This window comes from Sciurus carolinensis, chromosome 4 (assembly GCF_902686445.1).
Source record: "Sciurus carolinensis chromosome 4, mSciCar1.2, whole genome shotgun sequence".
In the NCBI taxonomy this organism is placed as follows: domain Eukaryota; kingdom Metazoa; phylum Chordata; class Mammalia; order Rodentia; family Sciuridae; genus Sciurus; species Sciurus carolinensis.
This window is the reverse complement of record NC_062216.1, coordinates 151185349-151207294: the sequence shown is the minus strand read 5'-3', so window position 1 is coordinate 151207294 and position 21946 is coordinate 151185349. Positions and strand designations below refer to the sequence as shown.

The 21946-nt window shown below is 36.4% G+C and overlaps 1 protein-coding gene and 1 pseudogene across 3 annotated transcripts in view; one reads left to right on the top strand and one right to left on the bottom strand.

Moving 5' to 3' along the window:
* The first annotated feature begins 333 nt into the window (after window positions 1–333).
* Cep83 (centrosomal protein 83) overlaps window positions 334–21946 on the top strand; it is a 129195-nt gene continuing 107582 nt past the window's right edge. For 2 of the 3 annotated variants that reach the window (XM_047548417.1, XM_047548416.1), the window contains exon 1: window positions 334–827. The gene's annotated coding sequence lies outside the window, so the exon portion shown is untranslated. The remainder of the gene's footprint in view (window positions 828–21946) is intronic. The other variant, XM_047548415.1, reaches the window with a different exon arrangement.
* On the bottom strand, window positions 15314–16079 carry LOC124982147 (40S ribosomal protein S3a-like; annotated as a pseudogene).

The window sequence follows — 21946 nt, the reverse complement described above, 5'->3', positions numbered from 1 at the left end:
ACAGTAGTGGCCCTCGGGATAGAAAGGGTAGCAAGAGCGGGCAGAAGTAAGCGAGGCGCGGGAAGAGCAACCACCCCCAGGGACGCCGCGCTGGGCGGAGGCCAGGGTGCCCGGCTTCCCGCTCCAACGACGCGCGTCGCCCTTCCTCCTGGAAGCCAGCGCCCCCAGGGCTCGACTTTCCATTCCCTCGGGCTCGGGAGAAATTCTGCGGCCACCCTACCCACGCCGTTCCCGCCGCAGACACCTCGACTCCCTCGGCGGTTAGTCCGCCTCCTCTATCTTAACGGCTCCAGTCGCGGCCGATGCGCGCGGCGTCCGTGACGTCGACGTAGGGGCGGGACTTCCGGCTCCGCCCGCCGCGGGGTCTCGGGACCGGGTCGGCTCTGCGGCCCGGAGCTGTGGTGGGCGTCTGGCTGAGCTGGCGCGTCCGCCGCGCGTCGGCGCCGGACCGGTCCCGCATCCTTGAGGGGTCCTGACCACCGAGGAGGAGCGGGGCCTCTTCGCGGCCGCCCTCTCCATTCTCGGAGCTCTCTCGGGACACCTCATATTTCCCCAGGGTCCCGAGCCTGAGGGTCCCTCTCGGTCCTCCTACTCCAGTACTGCAGCCTGCGGCGCGAGCGGCCGCTCGGACCTCGCCAGACCTGGCGGGCTGGGCGGACACCTCTGCCGTGGGATCTTATCTCTCAGCACCAATGCCTCCGCGAGCAGAGTTGAGTGGGTGCCGGTGGTTGGAGCTGTGGAGGTGTCCTCCCGGGGCGGATGTGGCCAGAACACCCGTCACGGTTAAGTTTTCTGCGCGCACGTTGCAAGGACCGTGTGGGAGAATGGTACGTAACCTTTCTAGGGACCGAGTCGCGTGCATATTTTGGATTACTCACCCCGCCCCCCACCCGCTTGCCCTTGAATCTCCCTCCCTTTTTTTTGTTGCTTGGTGGTAAAGTAATTGGACCGCGTGTTAGAAAAGCAGGCTGCGAGAATTGTTCTGTAGCCAATTAAATGCGCGTGAAACTCCCTCTGGGGCTGTTTGATGGACTCTGGCATGGTTTGGCACCTTCAGTTTTAATTTGTGATGAAAAAGCTATGGTACCATTTTCCTTGGCCTTGACAGTTTCAGCATTGACGTCTGCGGGTGCTGAGGTAACTTCTAACATACATTAGTGTATTTTGGACTTGAATGGATACTCTCGTAAATCCTTAGTGTCCAAGTTTTGATCATAGTAAATGGACACTTTGCTCTTAAAAATACCCATTGACAAATTCTTTAAAAGCTTTTGGGCTTATTACTTGTAATGATGAAGCCATTTCAAATACTTTCAAAGAAGTCTAGGATACGGAGAAACTTGTTCTGAATTTTTCATGTATGATACATTTATAATCTGTTCAGATTGAGTACACTACTTTAGGTCTAAAACTGAGTAGGCTGTTAAAGCAGAGCTTCTGTTACCAAGCAACATTGTAAACAAATCTAATATTCAACTAGAACATGATTGAATGTATCCAACAATTATGTGGGTTCATTATTCTTTAAATTCATGAGTTAAATTCATGAGCCTAGGTGGTTATAGTTAATAACTCACCTTTTGTATTTGGGTTTGATTTCAAACACAATTTGTTTAGAATCATTAAAATGTTTTAAATTTCAGTGTTGTACAGGACTCTTCTGAAAGTTGCTAGTGATTCTGAGTTGTTCTTTGCTGATTTATCACAGATTATGTTGGATATTCCTCTTATTTTCAGTATTTTCTAATCAGATTAAGTGTGTGGACTATATTTAGAACTATTTTCAAATAATAGCATAGTAGCAATTTAGAGTAACCTACAGCATTTGGGAGAAATACTGATTATTTACAAGTACTTTTTAAGTCTTTTTTTTTTTTTTTTTTTTGTGGTGCTGGGGATTTGAACCCAGGGCCTTGTGCTTATGAGGCAAGCACTCTACCAACTGAGCTATATCCCCAGCCCTTTAAGTCTTGATTTAGCTTGTAAGCTCACACTTTCTCCACTCATTTAACCCTTAATTATATAATTTTTATGGCAAGTTCTCAGCAGCTTTTTTTGTTTGTTTTGGGTCCTGGAGATTGAACCCATGGGTGGTTAACCACCAAACCACATCCCCAGCCCTTTTTTATATTTTATTTATAGACAAGGGTCTTGGTGAGTTGCTTAGAGTCTGGCTTCCAATTCTGCCCTTCTACCTCAGCCTCCTGAGTGCCCACCTGGGATTGTGCCCACCTGGCTAAGTTTTCAGCACTTTTTAAATGATCTTTTGAAAGCAGTAGCCTTTCAAGTAAGTATGTGAGAAGATTTGAGATACAGTGAGACAAATGACCTTTTTAAAATTGAATTGATACTAATGGGAGTAGGAACTTTCAAGTGTACTTAATACCCTTCCTGTGTTGCTAAAATCTGTAGGCTCCCCCCCCTCCCGATTTGCTGATGTTGAAATAATGAAATATTCACAAGTTGGGCAAGACAAGAAAAAATCAAGAATAATTTGTGTTGTGTGATAAAGTCCTTAGTAATTAGAAATCAGAATTATGGAATTATGTCATAGGAATGTCTAATTCAGGAAGCTTAGGAGAATAATTCTTTTTTTTTTGATACTGGGCATTGGACCCAGGGGTACTTTACTGCTGAGTCACATCCCCAGCCTTTTTATATTTTAATTTGAGACAGGGTCTTGCTAAATTGCTTAGGGCATTGCTAAGTTGCTGAGTCTGGTCTTGAACTTGGGATCTTCCTGAGCCCGGCCAGAAGAATGATTTTTAAAAAAAATATTTTTAGTTGTACATGGACACAGTACCTTTTTTATTTTTATGTGATGGTGAGGGTTGAACTCAGTGCCTCACACGTGCCTCACACATGCCAGGCAAGTGCTCTGCCACTGAGCCACAACCCCAGCCCCAGAAGCATGAGTCTTAACAGAAAGATTAGTGAATTGTCAAAAAATTTCCCGACACTGTCTCTTTGCCTAAAGTAAATGAGTTTGGTTTTAATGTTGTTATACATAATGTATTAGTCTTGGTAAGTAATTTTCTTACCTTGTTTAATGTGTGTGTACTTCTAGAGAATGTGCATATACACACACACACACACACACACACACACACACATATATATAGTTGTATAAAAAAGTTTTACTACTTGAGGTTCTTGATTTAAGGTGAATTCTTAGTTTTCTTGCCTGCCATTCCAAGCTTTATGTTCTTGATTTCTTTCCTTCTTTATTAAAATCTAAATTGTAACTTTTCTATAAGGTTCAATTCCATCATGACTTCCACAATTCTATATTTTGTGGGGGGCGGGTTACAGGGCATTGAACCCAGAGATATTTTGCCACTGAGCTAAATCCCTAGACCTTTTTTATATTTTATTTTTGAGACAGGACTTTGCTAAGTTACTAAGGATGCCCTCAAACTTGTTATCCTCCTGCCTTATCATCCTGAGTTTCTGGTATGCCATTTGCCTGGCTATAACACACATTTGTGAGTCCTGTTTATTTGATACTTTGTTATATTACTTTGTCTTGCCTTCCTAATAGATTGTAAGCTATGTAAGGCAACACACCAAATCTCAGTAACCTCTATCCTTAGTTTCTTCTATATGGAGACTGCTGAATAAATGTTTCCTAAAGATGATGAATATGCATTTCTACGTTTACCCCATTCTATAGTATAGGGGAAGTGAGAACATTGTTTAGAGAGGGTAGCAACTGACTTATGAAAGGCAACAGTAAGTCACAAGAAAGGGGATTAAAAAGTGGGGATTTATTGAAATCAAAGGGAAAGGCTCTATTCCTAGAAAGTGAATATTTGAGAATTTCCCATGACAGTACCAGCAGGAGGGATTCCCTCAGGCATGCTGGCACTACTCCCATGTGGGGTGTGGAGTTGGGTCAATTTCCTTATTCTTCCTTAATGGAATCTTAAGTTTAACAACAACAACAACAAAAAAAAACGGGTCCCTCTGTTTTTCCCCCTCTGCCCTCCTCTTGTACCCTCCTTCCATCCTTTTTTCCCCAGTTTACTCCTTTCCATCCTACTTTTTTTTTTTTGTACCTAGAATTGAACCCAGGGATGCTTAACCACTGAGCCACATCCCCCCCCCCTTTATATATATATTTTTTGGAGACAGGGTCTCACTTAGTTGCTTGGGGCCTTGCTAAGTTGCTGAGGCTGGCTTTGAACTCCTAATCCTTCTGTATCATTCTCCTGAGTTTCTGTTTGTCCTACTTTTTGACCTGGTCACAACTTAACGTATGTTAATACTTTCATCTAGCTCTCATAAATTAGCAGTTCTCTGAAATATATCTTTGTCTACATCTATCCATCCTTCATCAGTACTGCCCTCTGGTTCATGGAGAGATCTCTGACTGTCAAGTCTAGTGTTATTTCTTGTAAGTTTGAGCTGTAATCCAGCATGAAAAAGTCTAGAGTATCCAATTATTTGCTTTCTGTATATTGTGATTTCAAAGTGCTTTTGGATTAAATTCAAAGTTAGGAGGAACCTAAACCTGCTCTTTCCATTTTGGAAAGAACTTGTCATCCTCAAAATAGGTCTTTGAAATTTCCAGAATCTTGCCATAAATCCTATGTCTGATGCTTATAACAAAGAGTTACTTCAATTGCAGATAGTAAAAATTGAAATTGAGTCTAAGCATTTTATAAATCTTGGTTTGATTCAGTTGTTTCTTGAGTGAGTTTGTCAGTCTAGTTTCTGAGTTGTTGCCCAGTAACATAATTGCAGTATACATAGCAACCATTGGAAACAGTGGCTCTGGGACTATAGGGATTTTCCTGATGAAGTTGCAGTGCCTATCTCTAGTGTTAGTATTTAATCTTGTTACCTGAATCACATTTTGGTTTAGGTATTTTAGAGATTGTTAAAAAGCACAGAATGAGTGTTGACAAATTATGACTTTTTGCACATTGTATTTCACAAAGAAATGTGTGATAAATATGTATTGAATTGCATTGTAGTGTATGTGAAGTACATGTGAAAAGACTATCAACTAAAATTATTCTGGGAAGAAAAACTATTAAGTAAAAATTAACATCAGAGTTCTGTACAACTGATTTAGCCAGCTGGAGTGGATGAAGTTGGGATGAACTTTTTTGTATTACTTCTGGAGCTTCCTGGAAAGCTAGGTCAGTAAGCATAATTTCATAGGTACTGTCATTTTTTGGGAAGAGAGTCGTGGTTCAGGAGATGCAACCTTGACTGGGTGAGTCACTTAACCTTTCTTGGCCTATTTTCCTGTTTGAAAAATAAAGACTTGTTTCAGAAATTGTATGCTTTTAATTATTTTAGTGCTTATTGTGTATCTTGCACTATGCTAGGAACTGGGGGAATTGAGAATAACACTTCGTGCTGTCTCAGACATCTTGTCTACTAGGAGAAATGGATAAAGTAAAAAGTAACTTGTAATAGAATGTGGTAAATGCTCTGAGGCTAACTGATAATGTGTTCTGGGTTAAGTAGGAAGGATACTTAACCTAGAAGTGCAACTGAGGAATGCTAATTAGAATTAATATTATTTGAGCATATTTAGAGAAGTATTCAATCTGGCCTGAAGAGAATTAGGGAAAATTAGGGAGAAAAAATGTGTTGGAGGTGGAGAGACAGAATCAGGGGTTATCAGCAATAGTGATAGTTGAGATCCTAGATATAGATGACATTCCTAGGGATAGTATGTAGAATCAAAAGGGTGAAAATCAACTTGTAATGGGTAAATGGGGAAGAAGAGTAATGAGGAAAACCAAAGTCAGGTCTTGAAAGTCAGGAGAAGTATGCATATTACATTTAGTTTATTGATTGAAATTGTTCAAGAAACTGTGTGTGGCACTATCAGTGTAAACACATCCGTAGAAAGATGTCTTCTGCAGAGATCTGAACTTGAAAATGAAAACAGATTAAGTCTTTGCTTAGTTGTATAACAGGAAAGAGTATGTACTTTGGAACCTGAATTCTGAAGTCAAAGACAAGACTCTTGGCTATATACTTTGCTAGCTATTTGACTTTTCAGACAACTTACTTAATTTTTTGGTCATCATTGTCTTCATGTGTAAAATAATCGTTTCACAGTCATGTAGAGTCAAAAAAGAGAAGTAGTAATGACTGACTCAACCCCAGCCCAATATAGTAGGCATTCTTTAAATATTGATTTTTCATCCAGTTCAGTTACAGTTTTCTCGAACTACACACCCTTCTTTTCCTCCCCTTCTCTACCCCTGATTACATTATTTTATCCTTTAAGATCTACTGGAAATCCTGCCTTTTGTTTGATACCTTCTTATATGAATGATACAACAAGTTTCTTGTAATGGAATGAACATTGTTCTTGTGTCCTCAGAATTTTCAACTTTTTTTTTTTTTTTTTTTTTTTGGAGTGCTAGGTATTGAATCTAGGACCTTATACATGATAGGGGAGTGCTCTACCACTGAGTTATACTCCTAGCCACCCTTCCCCCACTTTAAAATTTTTTTTAATTTGAGGCAGCTTGAAGCAGCATCTTACTAGGTTGCTTAGGCTGGCCTCAGACTTGTGATTCTCCTGGCTTCCTGAATAGCTGGTATTATAGGTGTGTATCACTTTGCCTTGTTAAAAAACAAAAACAAACAACCTTGTAAACTAAGGTTGATAAAGATTCTTCCTTTTTTGTTCTTGAGTTTGATATTTTAATCTTTTTTTTTTTTTTTCTTGGTCAACTTAGCTAAGGGTTTGTCAGTTTTGATCACCTTTCAAAGACCCAACTTTTTCTTTCATTGTTTTCTATTTTTGTGTTTTCTTTCTTTTTTTTAAGTTCTTTAAGAGCTACCTTCAAATATTTTTTTTTTGTTTTTTGAAATTTATTTATTTTGATTCATTGTAAACAAATGGGGTACAACTTGTTTATTTTTGTGTTTTCTAATGCATTGATTTTTACTCTTAATGGTATTTTTCTTTTTCCTTGCTTTGTGTTACTGTGCTCTTTTTTGTCTAGTTTTTCAAGGTGGTAGCTTATTGATATGAAACCTTTCATCTTATACAGTTGTTTAAAGCTGTAAATTTTCTTCTAAACATTGCTTTAGTTGCATCCTGTCTATATTTGTTATGTTTTGTACTCATTCAGTTCAAACTATATTGTAAAAAATTTCTTTGTGATTTTTTTCTTTGATCCATGAGTTATTTAGAAGTCATTGCTAAATTTACTAGCAACTGAGGTGTTACTAGATTTCTTTCTATTGAATACCACTATTTCCATTTTAATTAGATAATGTTCTTTTATGATTTTAAACCCTTGTATTTACTAAGACTTATTTTGATATCTAGTGTGTGGTTTGACCTGGAGACTGTTTCATGTGTACTTGAAAAGGTATGTATTTTACAGTTTCTGAGTGGCATGTTCTGTCATTTATATCATGTCGATTGATAAGGTCAGTGGAGTCCACTATATTCTTGCAGATTTTCTGTCTTCTTTCATCGTTTATTGTAGACTTCAGCTATTTTTGTCGAATGGTCTGTATCTCTTTATTTTTTGTTTCATGTATTTCGGGGTTCTTTTGTTAGATACATAAACACATATAATTATATCTTTCTGATGTAGTGATCTATTTTTAATTATGAAATGTCCTTCATTGTCTTTAGTAATATTTTTGGTCTTCCATTCTGTTTTGTCATTTTGGTACTATGACCTCTCTAGCTTTCTGTTACTGTTAAGGGTGTGTATGTGTTTTTCATATCATGTTTCTTTTAACCTATTTACATCCATGAATTATAGATGTATTTCATAGACAGCACATAGTTGGGTTTTGTTTTCCTGATCCAACATAACATTCTTCGTCTTTTGAATGGGTTGTTTAGTTCATTCACATTTGATGTAATTGTTGATATTATGGACTTATATCTGTCATTTTCTATTTTTCATTTTTCGCCTGTGTCTCTTTTAATAACTGTGTTAAATATTTTTTAGTATACCTTTTTAATTCTTCTGTTGATTTATTTAGCTGTATTATGGTACTTCATAGTAGTTATTCTAGTGATTACAATATGTATTTTAAACAATTGCAGTCTCCTTCAGAATAATAATGCTGATAAATTATAGAACTTCCCTCTGCTATCTCTTTTTCCTCTCCCTTTTTGGTCCTTTTGTTGTCATGTGTATTACAGTTATGCACACCATAAGACCAACAATACAGGTGTATTTTTGTGTTACATATTTTTTTGATTCTTTTTAGTTATACATTACAATAGGATCATTTTGACATAATTATAAATGCATGAAATATAATTTGTTCTAATTCAGTCCCTAGTATCTCCCTTTCCTCTTTTCTCCTTCTTCCCCCATACCCTTCCCTCTACTGATCTTTCTGCCATTTTCTTATAGCTTTTTTTTTAATTAGTGTCTTGTGGATATATATGTATATGTATACATGATGATGAGATTCACTGTGGCATATTCATGTATGTACATAGGAATGTTAGGTCAGATTCATTCCACTAATCTTCCCTATCCCTTTTTTCTTCCCTTCCCTTTGTTCCCCTTTGTCTACTCCACTGGTCTTTCTTCTGTTCTTCTTCTTTTTTTTAACCCACTTCCCCTCATTTTGGATTAGCTTCTGCATATCAGAGAAAAAAATTTGACCTTTGACATTTGGGACTGGCTTATTTCACTTAGTATGATAGTCTCCATTCCATACATTTAACTGCAAATACCATAAAGTCATTCTTCTTTATGGCTGAGTAATACTCCATTGTGCACATACACCACATTTTCTTTATCCATTCATCTGTTGAAATGGAAGGATACCTAGGTTGGCTCCATAGTTTGGTTATTGTGAATTGTGCTGCTGTAAACTTTGATGTGGATGTGTCACTTTAGTATGCTTATTTTAAATCATTTGGATGTATATACTAAGGATTGGGATAGCTGGGTCATATGGTGGTTCCATGCCTTGTTTTTTTGGCTTGTGTGTTTTTATTTGTTCTTTTTAGTTATACATGACAGTAGAGTATAGTAGAGTATATTTTGACATTTATACAAACATGGAGTACATCTTTCTCTAATTAGGATCCCAGTCTTGTGGTTGCTCATGATGTGGAGATTAACTGTGGAGTATTCATATATGTACATAGGAAAGTTATGTCAGAGGCATTCTGCTGTCTTTCCTATTCCTGCACCCTTTCCTTCCCTTCATTCCCCTTTGTCTAATTGACTGAGCTTTTATTTTTTCTCCCCTCCCCCTGGTTGTGTTTTAGCATCCACGTATCAGAGAGAACATTTGACCTTTTGTTTTTTGGGTTTGTCTTATTTTGCTTTCCATGGTAGTCTCCAGAACCATCCATTTACTGACAAAAGTCATAAAGTCGTTCTATTTTATGACTAATATTCCGTTGTGTATATATATATATACCACATTTTCTTTATCCATTCATTTGTCGAAGGCCATTTAAGGTTGGTTCTGTAGTTTAGCTATTGTGAATTGAGCTGCTGTAAACATTGCTGTGACTGTGTCACTATTGATGCTGATTTTAAGTACTTTGGGTATATGCCGAGGAGTGAGATAAATGGGTCAAATGGTGGTTCCATTCCAAGTTCTCTGAGGAATCTTCATACTGCTTTCCAGAGTAGTTGTACCAATTTGCAATTCCACCAGCAATGTATGAGTGTACCATTTTCCCCACATCCTTGCCAACATTTATTGTTACTTGTATTCTTGATTGCCATTCTGGCAGGAGCAAGGTTAAGTCTCAGTGTAGTTTTAATTAGCATTTCTGTAATTGCTGGTGATGTTGAACATTTTTCATACATTTGTTGACCATATTTCTTATTTTGAGAGAAGTGTCTTCAGTTCCCTTGCCCATTTATTGATTGGGGTATTTCGTTGTTATTGTTTATTTTTATTTTTTTGGTGTTTTTTGAGTTCTTTGTATATCCTGGGTATTAATGGCCTATCCAGAGAATAGGTGGCAAAGATTTTCTCCCATTCTGTAGACTTTCTCATCATACTTTTGATTGTTTCCTTTGCTATGAAGAAGCATTTTAATTTGATGCCATCCCATTTGTTGATTTTTTAAATTTTATTTTCTTACGATTTGGAAGTCTTGTTAAGGACATCATTTCCTGAGCCAGTGTATTGGTGTGTTGAGCCTATTTTTTTTTTTTTTTTCCAGCAGGTGCAGGGTTTCTGGTCTAATTCCTAGGTCTTTGATCCACTTTGAGTTGAGTTTTGTGCAGGGTGAGTGGTAGGTGTTTAAATTACATTCTACTACATAGGGATTTCCAGTTTTCCTAGCACTATTCATTAAAAAGGCTGTTTTTTCCCCCAACATATGGTTTTGGCTCCTTTGTCTAATGAGATAAGTTTGTCTGTATGGGTTTGTTTCTGTGTTTTCTATTCCATTGGTCATCATGCCTGTTTTGGTGCCAGTACCATGCTGTTTTTGTTACTGTTGCTCTGTAGTATAATTTGAGGTACAGTATTGTGATGCCTTCTGCTTTGCTTTTCTTGGTAAGGATTACTTTGGCTATTCTGTGCTTCTTATTTTTTCCAAATGAATTTCCTGACTGCTTTTCTGTTTCTGTGAAGGATATCATTGGAATTTTGATTGCATTGAATTTATATAGTGCTTTTGGTACTATGGCCATTTTGACCTATTAATTCTGCCTAACCAAAAACATGAGGTCTTTCCATTTTTTACGGTCTTCTTCAGTTTCTTTTTTTAGTGTTCTGTGGTTTTCATTGTAGAGATCCTTCATTTCTTTTCCTAATTTCTCTGTCAGCAGATTTTTTCATTGAAGTACAGGAATGTGATTGATTTGTGGTTGTTGATTTTGTATCCTGCTACTTTACTAAATTAATTTATGAGTTCTAGAAGTTTTCTGGTGGCATTTTTTTAGGTCATCTAAATATAGAATTATGCCCTCAGCAAACAGGTAATTTAACATCTTCTTTTCCTATTTGTATCCCTTTAATTTCCTTCTTTTGCCTAATTGCTCTGGCTAGAGTTTCAGGGACTTTGTTGAGCAGTAGTGGTTAAAGTCGGCATTTTTGTCTTGTTCCTGTTCTTAAAGGAAATGCTTTTAGTTTTTCTCCATTCAGAATAATGTTGGCCTTGGAATTTTCATTTTAGCCTTTACAATGTTACTCCTCCTATTCCTAGTTTTTCTAGTGTTTTAAACATAAATGGGTGCTGTACTTTGTCAAATGCTTTTTCTGCATATGTTGAGATACTCATGTGATTCTCTTATCTTTTAAGTTTATTTATGTGGTGAGTTGCATTTATGTATGTCTGTATGTTGAACCAGCCTTGCATCCCTGGGATGAAAACTACTTGATATGTTGCACTGTCTTTTTCATGTGCTTTTGTATGCAGTTTGCCAGCATTTTATTACAAAATTTCATATCTGTGTTCATCAAGGATATTGGTCTGAAGTTTTCTTTCCTTGATGTGTCTTTGTCTGGTTTTGGTATCAAGGTGATACTGGTTTTGTGTAATGAGTTTGGCAGAATTCTCTCCTTTTCTATTTCATGGAATAATTTGAGGAGGATTAATATTAGTTCGTAATACTCTGGTAGAACTAGGCCAAGACTCCATCTGTTTCTGGCCATTTCTTTGTTGGAATGCTTTTGATGACTATTTCAGTTTCATTTCTTGATATTTAAGTTTTCTGTGTCCTCCTGGCTCAAGTTGGGTAGATTATATGTCTCTAGGAATTTGTCCATATCTTCAAGATTTTGTAGTTTATTGGAGTATACATTTTTAAAAAAGTTTCTGATGATCCTCTGGATTTTAGGAGTGTCTGTGGTGATATTTCCTTTTTTCATCTCATCTCAGATTTTGATAATTTTAGTTTTTTCCCTCTTTTGGTTAGGCTGGCTAAAGGTTTATCAATTTTGTTTATTCTTTCAATAAAAAAAAACCAACTTTGTTTCATTGATTTTTGGCACTGATTTTAATTATTTCCTGTCTTCTTCTAGTTTTGGTGTTGGTTTGTTGTTCTTTTTCTAGTGCCTTGAGATATAATGTTATTTATTTGGTATCTTTCTGTTCTATTAATATATGAGCTCAGTGCTATTAACTTTCCTCTTAGAACTGCCTTCATACTGTCCCAGAAATTTCCATATGTTGTGCCATTATTCTCATTTACTTCTAAGTATTTTTTTTTTTATTTCTTCCCTGATTTCTTCTGTCCATTCATCATTTGAAAGTATATTATGTAATCTCCAGGTGATAGCATGGTTTCTGTCTTTTATCTTATCATTGATTGCTGATTTTATTCTGTTATGATCTGATAGAATGCAGGGTATTCTCTCTTTTTAGGTATTTGCTAGGATTTGCTTTGTGACCTAAAAAATGGAAATTTTAGAAAATGTGCTGCTGAGAAGAGAGTGAATTCAGTCATTGCTGGATGAAATATTCTATAGATGTGCCTGTTAGGTCCATATTTTAATTATATTTTTTAGTTCTGTACAATCTTTACTTAGTTTTTGTTTGGATGATCTATCCAGTGCTGGGAGAAGTTTGCTAAAGTCACCCAGTATTATTGTATTGTGGTCTATTTAGTTTTTAATATTGAGAAGGGTTTGTTTGATGTTAGTAGATGCTCCATTGTTTGGGGTATAAATATTTATGATCATATGATGGATGATTCCCTTAAGCAGTATGAAATGACCTTCTTTGTCTCTTCTGATTAGTTTTTGGCTTGAAGTCCTCCTTATCTGATGTAAGAATAGTAACCCCTGCTTGTTTGTAAATGGTATGTTTTTTCCCATCCTTTTAACTTCAGTCTGTGGATCTCTTTGCCTGTGAGGTATGTCTCTTGTAGACAGCATATTGTTGGTCTTGTTTATTAATCCAGTCTGCCAACTATGTCTTTTGATTAAAGAGTTTAGACTGTTTGCATTCACTGTTGTTATTAATAGATGATTTTTATTTCTTGCCATTTTGATTTATTTCCAGTGTTTAAATTGGACTTGATTCTCCAATTTTGATTTTATGCTGAGTATTCTGTGAGCTGGTTTTCATTTTTATTTTTCATTTCTTCATAAAATATTTTATTGAGTATGTTTTGTAGTTCAGGCTTTCTACTAATAAATTCTTTTAGCTTTTGTTTATCATGGAAGGTTTTTATTTCATCTTCAATTCTGAAGCTTAATTGTACTAGGTATAGTTTGTTTGGTTGACATCCATTTTCTTTCAGAACTTGGCATATATTATTTCAAGTCCTCCTAACTTTTAGGGTCTGGGTTGAGAAATCAGTTGAAATCAGATTGGTTTACCTTTAAATGTGAGTAGTTGTTTTTCTCATGCAGCTCTTAAAATCCTATTGTTATTCTGTATGTTAGGCATTTTCTTAATAATGTGTCTTGGGGTGAATCTATTGTGATTTTGTATATTTGGAGTTCGTTCTGTCTCTTGTTTTGAATTTTCAGTTTGTTTTTAAGGTTTGGAAAAGTTTCTGTTATTATTTCATTGATAGCTGTACATTCTTTTAGTTTGTATTTCAGAGCCTTCATCTATCCCAATGAATCTTAAATTTGGCCTTTTAATGTTATACCAGATTTCTTGAATATTCTGTTCATGGTCTCTTGACATGTTTTCTTTATGTTTAACTTTATTTTCAGGATTTTATACTTTGTATATGACACCTGAAAAACCTATATTCAAAGTGGTCTAACCTATTGGTGATGCTTTCCATTGAACTTTTAAATTTGTGTATTGATTTCTTCTTTCTGAGGATTTCTGTTTGGTTCTTTTTCAGAATCTCTATTGAAGTGATCTTTCACATCCTGTATTTTCTCTGATTTCACTCCTTAAATCTTCTTTTAGGTCATAGAGCAGTTTAACAATGAACTTTCTGAAGTCCTTCTCTGACATTTCCTCTGGTGTCAGTGGAGTCTGGGGAGGTAGTTCAGGTGGAAAGCCCCTGGGTTTAATCTCCTCTCTGCATATGTATAGCTCTGTCAGATGTGTGGGTGGCCTGTGCTTGATCTCTCCCATGTACATTCTTACAGTTTGTTCAGCCTAGGCTGGTGAACAGTTTATCAAGCCCCAAAGTAGCTCTTACTTCTGGAACTCTGTAAAATTTCCAGCTCGTCTATCAATTTGTTGCTTGCTCCATAGAGACCTGCAGTCTCAGGCTAAAGGAACCAGTATCCTTTTCTGTTTGGTTGCCGTGGAGCTCTCTACTTTAAGTCATAATGCACTGAAATGGTTTTTTGGCTATTTTTGAGGAGAGGATTTGTTGACCTCACTCTGTCATGCTGAAACTAGGAGTTCCTTTCTTTGGCTTATGTTTGGAATTTTTCTCCCTGGAAGATGAAATTTATTCTATACTTCTTTTATATTAATCTTTTGCACAGTATTAGGTATTTGTCACTCCAAGTGTCCTTGTTGAGTTAGATTTCCTGATTTTCCTCAAGCATCAAATTAGAAGGGCTTTACATTTTCTAGAATTTTATATAAATGCAGTCTTATAACTTTGTACTGCTTTTTGTCTGGAATCTTTTACTCTACATAGTTATTTAGACATTTATCCTTGCTAATGCATTATTTTTTATTGCTAAGTTAATATGTCATCGTATAGCTGTGCCATAGTTGTTTATCCATTCATCTCGATGAGCTTGTGTTTGTGTCTTGCAAAAAAAAGCTGTTATGAACATTTGTGTGAAAGGTCTATGTGGATATATGGTTTCCTTTCTCATGTGCAAGTACCTGTAAATACAGTGGCCTGATTGTATGGTAAATTGATGGTTAGTTTTTAAGAAACCATGAAAGTGTTTTCCAAAATGATTGTATTATTTTATATTCCCATCAGTAGTGTATAAAAATTTCAGTTCTGCATTCTAAACAATATTTGGTATAATCAGACTTTTAAGTTTTATCCATTCTAATAGGCGTATAGTGATATCTTAATGCATTTATTTATTTGTTGAGGTTGTAGTGCTGGGGATCAAACCCTGGGCCTTGGGCTTGCTAGATAAGGGCTCTACCACTGAGCTATACCTCCCAGCCCCCTCTGTGTGGTTTTAATTTGCATTTCTCTAATGGTATTTAACATCTTTTTAAGTGTTTATTTAAACTGTCTTTGGTGAATAGTCTGTTCAAATTTTTTACCCACTTTTTAAAAATTGTGGTTTTAAACAACCTCTTCCTTACCCCCTTCTCTTCTCTCTTTGCCTCTCCATCCTCCTTCTCCTACTGGGAGAAATTAATATCATAACAATATTGAGTTTTCTGATCCACAAATGTGGTTGATCTTGCTTCTATTTATTTAGTTTTTTTTCCACAAATAGGGCTTTTTATTTGTCACTATTAAAAATCTGAATTTTAAACAGATTCTTGAACTGGTCGTTCATATCCATCACTTTAGCAACTATCTCATCCCCCGTTGCTTTTCCAGAGCTACTACCTTCACCATGAAGCTCCATGAGTTTTCCCAGTTCAAACTTGGGCTTCTTCAGTATTTTTACTTTTCTAACAAAGACATCATGAAGGAGATAAATTGATTGACAAGCCTTCTGTTTGTCTTTCCTAATGCTGTCTGGAATCAGTTTATTGAATACTTCTTTCAAGGCATTTGTCTGCACCTCCCAAGTCATGATTTCTATCATCATCTTTCGGATTCAATGAACCCGTTGGTGCTGAGCATAAGAAGTCTTCTGTATCTTATTGTTGCATTTTTTAGTAAACCTGACACAGAAGAGATGCAGCAAATAACCATCAGTAGTCTTGACATCAACATGAGCTTTGATCTTCGTCTGCCGTTTTTTGACCATGGAACGCATTTTGTCATGGGTAAGATCCATGCTATGGAAGTTGGTCAGGCAGTTTTTTTCCCTGAATGTCCTCAGTAATTAGTTTGAACTTCTTAAACAAAACTTCATTATTCTGCAAATCAGCAAGAGCCACTTGCCATCAGATGCAATTTTGGTTCCTTTGGTCCTTGTGACTAATGTTTTTCCAATATTTCTTATATTGAACATAGCCAGCGCTTCCACGTCATACCAATCTTTCTTAGAAAATGGATCAACCACTTTCTTCTGGCTCCCTTCTTGCTGTCTTTCATAAGGCATTTGTTCTTGCCTATCACCATGATGCTGCTCAGAGAGCCAAAAGGGCTTGATCTTGCTTTTATAATGTGCTTTTTCAGTAACCTCTTTTTCCATTACAAATAATGCTATTAAGCACTATGTAGACAAGGAACTAATGGTATCCTTCATAACTACCTGGCATTTAGAACATACTGAATGGTATGGTTTGGATATATGATGTGTTCCCTGGATATCTCATACATGAGACAATGCAGGGCAACTTAGAGGTGAAATAAATAGATTATGAGAGCTGTAATCTAATCAGTGGATTTGTTCCTTTGATGGATTAATAATTTGAATGAATTAACTGGGTGGTAACTGTACAGGTGGGGCGTGACTAGAGGAAGTGGGTCACTGGGAGTGTTTTCAGGGATTATATTTTGTACCCGTCTCCACTGCCCTGCCCCGCTTCCTCGTTGCCCTAAACTGAGCAGCTTTCCTCCACCAAGCCTTTCTGCTGTGATGTTCTGCCTAACATTGGACCTAGAGCAATGGAGTTGACTGACCCTAGTCTGAATGTCTGAAACTGTCAGCCCAAAATAAATTTTTCCTCTTCTAAATTGTTTCATCAAGTATTTTGATCAGAGTGACAAAAAGTTGATTAACATACAATAAACATTTATTGAATAATAAAGAATATACCTAGGCATAGTTGTGTATATCTCTGATTAATTTCTTAGGAGTAATTACTAAGAACATGGAATTGCTAGGTCAAAGGATATGTTCATTTTGGAAGTCTGATTGTATTTATTTGGAAGTCAGAATTTATTTTTTGAGGTAGTAATTTCTTGATGACTAGCTATCATAAAGCATATATGATTAGTTGTGAAGCAGTGTTCCAGGTGACATCATTCCCCAAACTTTATCCAGAATTACATTATAAACCTACAGGAAACCTGTAGGAAAGTAGGGTTCATATCACAGAAATTTCGTGGATAACTTTTCTTCTCACAAACAGGGTTTATTGTATTGGGAGACAGATGACCAAAAAGAGTAGATTGTTGTTTTTCCTTTCAGAAATTCATAGTTTCTTTGGAAAGATAGGTTATGTAGTTATAAAGCTGCTAAAGGAGAAAATTGCTGATGTGAGAGAATATAGAATGCCTTGAGATAAGCAGGAGGAGACAGAAATGTATGTTGCACAAGGGAAAACCTTTCTGTTCACTTTTAGAATGACTGAAATTCTGAAAATGGTTTCATGATTCTTCAGCTTGTAGGGTTTTAGGTTTGACTCTGGTCTTGATCTGTGGGTTAATTGAAAAGATGTTAGAAAATAATTGTTTGGCATAATTGTGTGAACAAAAGTTGTAAAGATAAGAATCAACTTGTGTTGGAGAACTGTAAACTGAATTGACTCTAACAGAGGAACCCCCCCCACACAATAAAATGACTTGTTTGCATTTGTGTAGAGACCTGTTAAAGCAGAATGTGAATTTAGCTGAGAAATTTAGATTTGATCAGGAAACAATAGGAAGGGTTATGTTGGGAGTTATGGTGGTGAAAACAGTATAAGAGAAAGGTTGTCCTTGTGAATATTTGTAGGCCATGGAGGAAAGGGCAGAGACTAAAATCTCTGGGACACTGTCTTAGGAAGCTTCTATTAAAACCTCTATTAAGATTAAATGTAAAATATTTGAGTTTTGTCGTTAGAGCTTGATGACTTTAAAAATGGAAAAAATGGTTTAAATCAACAGATAAAGAATTAACAATTAGTAATTTGTTACAAATAGGAGTTGGTAATGAGTTATTACTAAGAAACAAGGAAAAAGATAGTGGTAACTAACTTTTTTTAAGGAAGCATGTAGAAAATTTTTTCTTTCAGGCTGAGGGTGTATCTCAGCGGTAGAGCACTTGCCTAGCACACATGAGGCACTGGGTTCGATCCTCAGCATCACACAAAAGTGAATAAATAAAATAAATGTGTCCATCTACAACTAAAAAGAAAAAATTAAAAACTTTCTTTTGTTTTAAGTTAATGAGCTTAATATGTTTGTGTAAGGGAGAAAAAGTTTTATCTTTTCCTCATGCATTACTGGTTTATAACTGAAACCCACAAAAGGTAAATTATCAAGAGAAAAGCATACAGATTTATTTTTATACAAGTTTTACGTGACATGGAACCTTTAGAAATGAGAATCAAAGTAACGGAGAAACACGTGTATTCTTATACCGTCATGCAGAAGTACCACTGGAGGAAAAAAGGACATGAACTGAAACTGGGGCCGCTTGGCAAGGCCTGTTGCTTTGATTTTTCTTGGTGTCTCTTGTCATTACACCTTTCTCCAAATATAGGAAGGACTCCTCTGGAATGAGGGCCATTAAAGGAAGGTCAGAAAATTCTTTTTAGGGGAGCCTGCTTCTGACTGGAATGGAGGTAGGAGGACCAAAAGAGCTTGCACTTATTTGGGGTAGTGTGTCATTAAGCCATGTCATTGATCTTTTGTTGTAGACTTGTGAGTAGAGCTTGACTTATGGGCTGGGGAGAGAGGTTCAGAATTAGGGTGTAAATTTGTGTGTCATTCAGATAGTAGTAGTAAATAAAGCTATGAGAGGGGCAGTTTGATTTTTCCACAGAGATGAAACAATGGACCAGAGACTTCTTAGGATAAGTAGGAGAAAGGGAACAAGTAAGGGAGAGTGAAAAGGAACCAAGTTGGGAAGTGATGGTGATTTGTTGATGCTAAGAGAGAATATTTGAAAGAGGTTCTTAAGGGTAATTGTGTACAAAAATTAAATCATTAACTTTTCTTTTTTTCTTTGTATTTATATAGTTTAGTAAACATAGTAAATCCTTGAAGAAATTATTTTCTTAATTATTAGTCAAGATTGAAATGTTTAATGTCATATTATTGATTATTCTTAATTGGCAAGAAAGAAGTAATGACATTGTTACTTTATTTTCATAGTTTATAAACCATGAGTTAGTATTCTCATGTAAAGGAATTGCTGATGGTGTAAATTTTGCACTGGATTACAAAAATGATTTTGCATCATTTAAAAAACTTAGTTATGCTAAATTTAAGGGAATAGTATACTACCTTATATTCACTGTTTATAAGCTACTTTTGATTACCTAATATTGTGACTTTTTGGGGTGGGGGGTACCAGGGATTGAACCCAGGGGCGCTTAACCACCAAGCTACATCCCCAACCCTTTTAATTCTTTTTTTGATACAGGGTCTTGCTGAGTTGCTTAACACCTAGCCAAGTTGCTGAGCCTGGCTTTGAACTTTGAATCCTCCTGCCTCAGCCTCCTGAGTTGCTAGGATTAAAGGCATGCTCCATGGCTCCTGGCAGTTGTAACATTTTTTAAAGTTTGAGTTTTTTGAGGTTAAATTCTCCAAGTGGATTATTGTACATTTTCATACCACCTCCTTACTGTGTTCAGGTCTTTTCTGTTTCCTAAAGTACTTTTCTTGTATCTGTGCGGTAAACATATTTCCAAGACAATTTGTATAATTTGAAAACTCTTACCACAAGGTGTCATTGTAACCTATATAAAGAGTTTCCATGTAAACATATGCTACCTCAGTTGCACAATTTTTACATTTCCTTATGTTTTAAAATGTTTTTTGCCATTTCATATTTGTTTCTTATTTTTTAGTTATCTCTTAAGATATAGTGTGTGCTTTGTATTAAAGGAAAAAATAAAGTAGCTCATGTTCTTGAATTCTCATATTTTTGCACAAACATATGCTTTCCACCCACAAATTTCTTGAGAGTGTGTTGCTATAGAGATGATTTGTTTGAAGGAAAGAATGAGGAGGAGTAGCAGCAGGTGGACGTTTAAGGAACAAACTCCTTATTTTACATCTTTGTTCCCAACAGAACCAGCTTTAGAGTTTACCCCTCTGCTTATGAAGCCCCTATGAAAGAAAGGTGGATATTCTGACTATTTTATTGTGATGGCATTTACACTTTATTAAGATGCTTTTGCAAAGTTCCTGTGTTTGATTTTTCATTCTTATGGAAGATTAGTGCTTGAAGTAATTGTAATCTTTGAAACATTTCCTCCACTTTAACTGGATTCCATTTTTGTGTTTTGTGTTTTTTTGTCTTGGTTTCCTGGTTGGCCTTTTAACTAGTAACATTAAAATAGTTTTTGTTTTTGGTGGGGAGAAGGGTGTCAATATTTATTAACTCCTGTCCCCCAATTCAAGACTATTTCCTCTTGATACCTGCTGTGCCACTGGCTTAATTCAGACCCTCATAATTACTTTTCTGAATGTTTGGCCTCCTTTTCTCATCTTGGATAACCCAGTTATTTTTCTGAAGTACAAATGTGATCCCACCCTGTATTGTCCCCCTTTCATCCGCAGGCTTAAAATCTTTCATTGGCTTTCCAGTACCCAAGAATAATCTCCAGTCTTCTATACGTGGCCTTCAAGGCCCTTTGGCTCTCCAGGATCCACCTCAGTGCTGGTCTTCCCTTCCATCTCCATGCCTTTGTACCTAATGATTCTTCCCTGCATCTCCTCTTTGGTTTTAGCTTCATCTTTGTGAAGTTTTCCTTGAAAACAACTTTACAGAATCAGAACTCTATTCCCTCTGCCCTTATATACCTATTAATATATTATACTGTTTTCATTTTAAAACTTTCTGAATTTATTTTTTTTGAAAAGGCAACACAAAATGTTAAAACATTTTTAACAATCCAAAACTGATTTAATAGTGTATTTTCTCATCCTTGTTTAGTCAGCAGTTGGTGTTTAATGTTTATATTCATCAGCTTTCCAGTGCTATAATGAAATACCTGAGGTCATTATAAAGAGAAAAAGTTTATTATGTCACAGTTTTGGAGGTTCTAGTCCAAGATTGAGCAGACCTATCTATCATTTTGGGCCTTTGCTGGGCATCCCAGATGGCGATGGTGGGGAGCTTGTGCTCACCTCATGGCCAGGAAGCAAATGAGAGAGGAGAGACTGGGCCTCATAATCCACATTGTGGGCATGCCCCCTTTTACCTAAGGACTCCCTTGAGGCCCCTTTCCTGACGTTTTGCAGCACCTCCGAGTAGTACTACCCTGGCCACCAAGCCTTTAAACACATAAATCTTTGGGGGGACATTTAGCATTCAAACTGTAGCAACATTTATTTTCTACTGATTACTGTGAACTCCTTGTGGACAAAGATTTTCCTTTATGTATATCTGTATCCCTGTACCCAGCAGTGTGTCTGATATATAATAGCACTTAGAAAATATCAGTAGTACTGTGAATACGGGCAGGCTTTTCATTGCTGAGGAGAAATCTGCTTGACTTGATATGTGTATTTCTCCATATCCCTCAAAGTCCTCTTACTATAAGTAGACCACCCAGTAGTATGGTGGAGTGTCACTTAATAAGTACTGGTTGTTTAATTTTGCTTTTTAAAAATGTTAAGTGGTTTTAAAATTAACCTGTCTTGAGGATGGCTTTTTAATATCTCTTTTCTGACTGTGAGAAATTTTATAGTTTCTTACAGTTTCTAAAAGATGGAGAATGCTTGTGTCAACTGCAGAAAAATATTTTTTTTCTTATGAAGTTTTCAGACTAATATATATATCTTATGGAAATGAAATTAAATCAGAATTATTTAAAAATCATTTTCAGGATATGTCATTGGATCCATAGACAGTCTTTTGTGTATTAGGAGCCATCTGGTAGGTAGCCTTTGCTAATTCAGGAGAAAGATGGAACTGTGAGCAAAACAGACTGCAGCTTACACAAAGGTACTAAGTGCTCATAAGTCTCCATGTTATATGAAATAGAGTCTACACCAGAAATATTACAGTGAATTTGAAGTATGGTTTGGGCAAAAATCATCTTTGCTTTCATTGTTCATAATTTGTTACAGTTGAGCATTTGAGATTGACTGGTTTACTGTATCCT